The 7,362-nt window shown below is 49.3% G+C and overlaps 2 non-coding genes across 2 annotated transcripts; one reads left to right on the forward strand and one right to left on the reverse strand.

The window, feature by feature from the left end:
- Positions 1 to 2,427: 2,427 nt before the first annotated feature.
- TRNAP-AGG lies at positions 2,428 to 2,499 on the forward strand. Its single transcript has one exon. It is a non-coding gene; the product is annotated as a tRNA-Pro (tRNA).
- A 299-nt stretch (positions 2,500 to 2,798) lies between these two features.
- TRNAP-CGG lies at positions 2,799 to 2,870 on the reverse strand. Its single transcript has one exon. It is a non-coding gene; the product is annotated as a tRNA-Pro (tRNA).
- Between the last annotated feature and the right edge of the window lie 4,492 nt (positions 2,871 to 7,362).

The raw sequence follows: 7,362 nt of genomic DNA on the forward strand, positions 1-7,362 counted from the left end.
GGGGGGGGCAAGGACGAGGTAATTAAATCTGCCCCTAGGTAGCACCACCACAAGGGAAAGTTTTTGATTTTCCTGTCATTTAGGATCAGCTAAGGTCATTCTGCACATGTACAGCCCCCGGACACATGACTCATTCAGGGCCAACATGTAAACATCAATAGTGCGTATACAGCAGCGGCACTACTCGCTGTTTATTTTGATATGTCGGCCCTGAGCAGCAGCGGTCAATAAGGTACACCAATGCTGGACGTATGTAAACGTAGCACAAATGTTACATGCATACAGGGTACAGACATTTGAATGCAGGATCATGCTGACAGCTTCTGCCGCCGAGATCCTGCGTTCCTTCATACACAAGTCTTAATGATGGCAAAGGAATGATTTGGTTGATCTGGGCATTTCCTTGATGATAACTTTATTTCAGATCCTGGGCCTACAATGCTATTAATAATCGGTTATAGAAAGGGCTGACCCCCTTCAGCAAAACCTGGAAGCTGCAACGCTTTATTAGTTAGGCATTATGTTGGAAGACTTCCTGTATTGCACATGTCTGGCTCCGACAGTGTGAGGAGGGTTCCTCTAGTGAGCATACGCAGTTATGAGGCTTTCTCTTGACCACATGTGCTGTTACTGTGACTGGCTCTGACGATGTATGTGGAGGGTTTCTCTAGTGCGAATGCGGTTATTGTGACTGCCTCCAACAAAGTGTGTGGAGGGCTCCTGTAGTGCGCATGCAGTTATTGTGACTGGCTCTGACGTGTGTGGAGAGTTCCTCTAGTGCGCATGCAGTTATTGTGACTGGCTCTGACAAAGTGTGTGGAGGGTACCTCAAGTGCGCATGCAGTTATTGTGACTGGCTCTGACAACGTGTGTGGAGGGTACCTCAAGTGCGCATGCAGTTATTGTGACTGGCTCTGACAACGTGTGTGGAGGGTACCTCTAGTGCGCATGCAGTTATTGTGACTGGCTCTGACAACGTGTGTGGAGGGTACCTCCAGTGTGCATGCAGTTATTGTGACTGGCACTGACGTGTGTGGAGAGTTCCTCTAGTGCGCATGCAGTTATTGTGACTGGCTCTGACGTATGTGGAGAGTTCCTCTAGTGCGCATGCAGTTATTGTGACTGGCACTGAGGTGTGTGGAGAGTTCCTCTAGTGCGCATGCAGTTATTGTGACTGGCTCTGACAACGTGTGTGGAGGGTACCTCCAGTGCGCATGCAGTTATTGTGACTGGCTCTGACGTGTGTGGAAAGTTCCTCTAGTGCACATGTCGCTATTGTGACTGGCTTTGACAACGTGTGTGCAGGGTTCCTCTAGTGCACATGCACGGCTGTAGTGTCTGACTCTGCCAATTGTGTGACGGGTTCCTCTAGTGCACATGTCGCTATTGTGACTGGCTTTGACAACGTGTGTGCAGGGTTCCTCTAGTGCACATGTCGTTATTGTTACTGGCTCCGACAACCTGGGTGGAGGGTTCCTCTAGTGTGCATGCACGGCTGTAGTGTCTGACTCTGCCAATTGTGTGACGGGTTCCTCTAGTGCGAATGCGCTTATTGTGTCTGCTTTCACCAATGAGTGTGAAGGGTTCCTCTAGTGTGCATACGCAGTTACTGTGTCTGACCCAAATAAAGTGTGTTGAGGGTTCTTGTCGTGTGCACACGCGGTTATTGTGTCTGGCTCCGACAACGTGTGTGAAGGGTTCCTCTAGTCCGCATGCATGGCTCTTGTGTCTGGCTCAGACAACATGTGTGGAGGGTTCCTGTAGTGCGCATGCACGACTGTTGTGTCTGACTCCGACAACGCGCGTGGAGAGTTTCTCTAGTGCGCATGCACGGCTGTTGTGTCTGACTCTGCCAACTGTGTCCAGGGCTCCTCTAGTGAGCTTGTGGTTATTGTGTTTGGCTCCGACAATGTGTGTGCCTGTAGTGCGCATGCGCTTATTCTTTTTGGCTCTGACAACATTTGTAGAAGGTTCCTCTAGTGTGCATGCTTATGTGTCTCCGAGGTGACGAGGTCACTTCCGGCATTGACGCCAGCGTCCTGCAAACCTCTGCGCCGCTGACAGAGGATGAGCAGAGCTTTAGTTATTTTACAAGTTTTTTGGGGGCGATTTTTATTTCTTAAATTGCAGAGAGTGAGCACACAGAAATATAGGGACTGATTGGGCCATTGATTATGTATTACCTAAACTTTAATCTTTAATACTGTCTGCAATAATCTGCACTCAGCAATTGGATAGATATCTGCACCGAGTTACAAAGTGTAACATAAGTGCCATTGTCACGGTTGTAGGTTATGTGCTAATTTGAGCGTTATTTATCCATTTTATACTTAAAAATCATCACATCAATATATACAGTGTAACATCCTCAGGCATCTATCCCGGCAACGTTTATGTTCCTATGCGTCCAGGTTTCCTATATCCAATGGCTCGTTGGTCTAGGGGTATGATTCTCGCTTAGGGTGCGAGAGGTCCCGGGTTCAAATCCCGGACGAGCCCTGCTTTTTGCCATTGGTTACAATAACATCAAACCTTCTAAAAACAATTAGCAGCCGATTGATGCTGAACGAACCCAACAACAAAGCGGCAGCCCGAACAATCCGCAATGACAATAAGCCGCAATTATTAAATAAAGAGCAGTCAGTACCACATAGTTGCAGCTAAGTGATCGATAAAACCATTATTACACGTGTCTGGAAGCGCGCAGTTCTAGCTAGTCTCGTCTCCGTCACTCTACACTACGACGTATCCGAGCTGCAAATGAAATGTCTGCAACAACCAAAAATCAAAGAAAAATAGGGCTCGTCCGGGATTTGAACCCGGGACCTCTCGCACCCGAAGCGAGAATCATACCCCTAGACCAACGAGCCACTCGCTATGTCTGAGTTGCAGCTTGGGCACTTTAACTCGTCGCCTCCCGAGCCGCTCAGTTCCTGTCCAAGCGGCCATCTTGGTACGCCCCGCTTGTGGTTCGTCTCAGCGTTTTGCTGCTCCGGGAGCCTCCCGAGCCTCGACATAACCGATTTCCGCCCTCTAGTTCGGACCGGGTCAGAAGCTGAAGTAGAAGCTCACAGAGTGGAAGCTCGCTGGTGGTTCGTGAGTAAGCAGATCCCGTCGGTGCGTTTCCTTGGTACTGGGGGGGAGGGGGGTGTAGCAAGATGGCGGAAGCCGAGAGTAGCACAATGGATGCGGGTTCAGAGAGAGGAGGAAGCGCTGAGAATTGAGGAGACGTGTTCGAGGGGATTCTGTTTATTCTCGCTTCGTAGCAGTGGCCTCAGCAGTCTGCTGTGAATGTGTATACTTGTGCACCCTACATTTACTGATGACACAAATGTACCCCTACACCACGGAGCCACTCGCTATGTCTGAGTTGCAGCTTGGGCACTTTAACTCGTCGCCTCCCGAGCCGCTCAGTTCCTGTCCAAGCGGCCATCTTGGTACGCCCCGCTTGTGGTTCGTCTCAGCGTTTTGCTGCTCCGGGAGCCTCCCGAGCCTCGACATAACCGATTTCCGCCCTCTAGTTCGGACCGGGTCAGAAGCTGAAGTAGAAGCTCACAGAGTGGAAGCTCGCTGGTGGTTCGTGAGTAAGCAGATCCCGTCGGTGCGTTTCCTTGGTACTGGGGGGGAGGGGGGTGTAGCAAGATGGCGGAAGCCGAGAGTAGCACAATGGATGCGGGTTCAGAGAGAGGAGGAAGCGCTGAGAATTGAGGAGACGTGTTCGAGGGGATTCTGTTTATTCTCGCTTCGTAGCAGTGGCCTCAGCAGTCTGCTGTGAATGTGTATACTTGTGCACCCTACATTTACTGATGACACAAATGTTTACCGATTTCCTTAATCTGTTTCCTTATACCCGCCATGTCATCTTCATCCTGCGTCCCCATTCATTCCTATAGGGATACAATACAGGACTGCTGGAGGCCATCTGAGAAGGACCCGGTGGGGAAGCTTTCTCAAGGAAGGCCGTGCAGTTCTGGGCAGACTGCATAGTGAGGATTGCTGCATGGGTTTTTTTGAGGGTGGGGTTTCTGCCAGGGTGATCTCACGGCTGGCTCTGCCCAGTTGTAATTAGGGATGCACCGATATATCGGCCCTGAAACATATCGGCCGAAAATGGCACTATTGGCTAAATGCCGAAAGAGCCATATTTCGGCCGATACATCGGCGCATCCCTGTTTTCTTTCCTCCCCGCTGGGCGCTGCTCTGTGTTCCAGTGGGGAGAAAAGAAAGTTACAGCCGGCCGAGCGCTGCGCGAGGAGAGCGCTGTGAGCGGCCGGCGACTCTCCTCCCATACCGCTCAGCCTCCTATCACAGTCCGGCAGAGCGGTGTGGGGGCGGAGACAGCGCTGTCACAGGAGGCTGGGCTTTCCTCTCTACACCGCTCGCTCAGCCTTCCGTGACAGCGTGTCAGAGAGAAAAGCAAGGTACATACTCTCAGCGATCAGTGATCGCTGAGTGTTTGTACATAATTGAGGACCTGGTATGTATACTATATCCTCAATTATGAATGAATGGGAGTGATCTACATCACTTCCTGTTCATTCATAATTGTAGTTATAGTAAACACACTCTGTTCTCATGTTATAAATGGGTCAGGAACACTCAGTATAGAGGATTCCTGTTCATTGATAACAGGGGATACAGAAAAAGAGATTATAAAATATTTACATTTATTTTTACATTTTTCTATTTTTTACATTTTAAAATAATTTCTCAACTTTTTTTTCCATTCTTTTCACTTTTTTTTCTATTCTGCTCGGTACCATGGAGGTACGAAGCAGAATAGCTGAGCCGAATGCTGCTCGGTGACATTCGGCTATTCACTCACTGCCGTTCGGCCCCTATGTGAATAGGGGCAAATGGCAGCGAGTGAGCTTGCGGAGCTTTAGCTGATCCAGATGTTGAACCGACTGAGTCGAACTCCTTCTGCACTTCAGGTTAACTCAAAGGCAACCGATGTACTGCTGATTTCAGCCGATGTATGGCTGAAGTGGACTTAAAGGAGAACTATGAGGTGAGTGCTTTTCACTCACCTCATAGTTCTAGCCGACCTGTGACAATGAGACTGTCATAGGTCGGCTCAGTAGATCGGGAGGTGAGCGAACACATACCGGCGTTCGCTCACCTCTCGATCCTGTCACAGCTCTCTGCCGTGACAGGGGAGGGGCTGGATTCCCCCCTCCCCGCTCCGATCCGCCAGCGCTGACTGGCGGAACGGACGGGGGAGGGGGTGGGTACAGCTGGCTCTGCCTCTAGATAGGCAGAGCCAGCTGTCAGTCACGCAGCTGGGCGGATCCAGACATAATTGTCGGGATCCGCTTCAGCTGCGGCGTCTCAGTATACCGCGAGCTACAGCTCGAGGTATACTGAGCCTAGGGTGACGGGAGGACGCTAGTTTGTGTCCTCCCGTTACCCTAAGGAGAACTATGGGGAAAAGCCTTAACCCCATAGTTCTCCCTGAAGGAGACTACTTGTCCTTGTTTAGGCACTTCCTGTGATAGGGTGACAACCCTCCGTACATGTCTCTTATTTGAGCTCCTGCATTGTCACCTTGTCACATGCTGGTGCCCATAACGAGACTCCTTGCACAAGCATGTTCCCCAGTTGTCACCTCAGGTAACCCGTCCTGAGCAAGGCCAGGCAGCCGTCATTGGAGTGCATGTAGACAGGAAGTACCTGCAGGGGAGGAGCAGCACTGAGATGTAAAAAAATGGATGCAAAAAGAGTGAAAATTAGTATTTTATATTAAAAAAATAAAAAAAAACATGGCTGGGACACTGCGGGCCCTCCAGCTGTGCTTTAACTACAAATCCCTCTGCCTCTGGGAGTCATATCTGTAGCTGTCAGTTTTGCAATGGCTCATGGGACTTGTAGTTCCACAACAACTGGAAGGCCAGAGGTGTCCACCCCTGTTCTAAAACATTTAGCTGTGTGTGTAATGTGATCTCCCCTGCAGCTTTCTAGCAGAGTTGCCGCCTTTGTTTCGTGCTCGCCCCCCTTGCCTTTTGGTTTTTGGCTCTGAGTGAATGTGGATGAGTTGGGAAATGCAGAAATCAGACACAAGAAGACGAGGAGAGCGGCTGCTTCTTATAAACAATATATTCATTTATTTCACGGTGTTCACATATTATTCACAGATAAAGAGGAAGTCAGGCAGCTGGCTCTGCACATCGTCTACTACTAGAAACAGGTGCAAGTCGTGTCTGAGGTGCAACAATGTAACAAAATATCCTACAAAAAAGAAGCACAAAATGTTTCACCCGCCGCGGGAGAAGCAGCCACAATAGAGCCCATCAAAGCATTTGCATAACTCCTCCCACGAGCCAGTCCACTGCTTCCATCAGAGCTGAGTGTTCTTGAGTGAAGTACTGAGGCAGGGTGCTATGTACAGCACCCTGCCGGCTTCTCCCACCAGCTATGATCTGCCTGCATTGCATAGAGAAGCACTGGATATAAAATAACAAATGTCATGAAAATGTAAAGACTTTATTATAACATTTCATTAGCATGTTGATGGGGGGGGGGGGGCAGGGAAGGCAAAGCTTATATAGATAATATCAGGATTAGAACCCCTTTCAGGTGTCCCCGCTGTGTAGATTCGCCCCCACTGTTTGTCCCGGTGGCCATGGTCACTTGTGCAGAAAGTGATGTGAAATGCAAAATTATACAGTTGTCACCAGAACAGGAATAGAAGGGGGATCTTCCATTGGTTGGGGAGAAGACCCCTCACTATTATAGAGATTTCCTCTCACTTCCTGTTCTATCTGCAGGACAGGAAGTAAAACTGAATCCCAAAGGGAACACGGGTACACCAGCACAGGAATACAAGGGGGATCATTCATTGAGTGTGGAAGGCCCCTCACTTTATAGAGATTTCCTCTCACTTCCTGTTTTGTCTGCAGGACAGGAAGTAAAATCTGAATCCCAAGGGGACACGGCTACACCATAACAGGGATAGAAGGGGGATCTTCCATCGAATGGGAAGACCCCTCACTGTATAGAGATTTCTTCTAACTTCCTGTTTTGTCTGCAGGACAGGAAGTAAAACTGAATCCCAAATGGAACACTTGTACACCAGCACAGGAATAGAAGGGGGATCATCCATTGAGCGTGGAAGACCCCTCACTGTATAGAGATTTCCTCTAACTTCCTGTTTTATCTGCAGAGCAGGAAGTAAAGCTGAATCCCAAGGGAACACGGTTAGCAAAAGAAAAAACAATAGGTGGGTCCCCAAAGTTAAACAAAATCTGAATTTCGGCATGTGTGTGGGGTGCCGGTCATGTGACCATAAAGGTGAACACATTCACCTTTTAATTTATTTAGATTTGGGGGTGGAGGGTTGTGGGTGGGTGGGTATCGGGGCAT

The sequence above is a fragment of the Nanorana parkeri genome, unplaced genomic scaffold (genome assembly GCF_000935625.1).
Source record: "Nanorana parkeri isolate BGI_ZX_2015 unplaced genomic scaffold, ASM93562v1 scaffold1239, whole genome shotgun sequence".
Taxonomy (NCBI): domain Eukaryota; kingdom Metazoa; phylum Chordata; class Amphibia; order Anura; family Dicroglossidae; genus Nanorana; species Nanorana parkeri.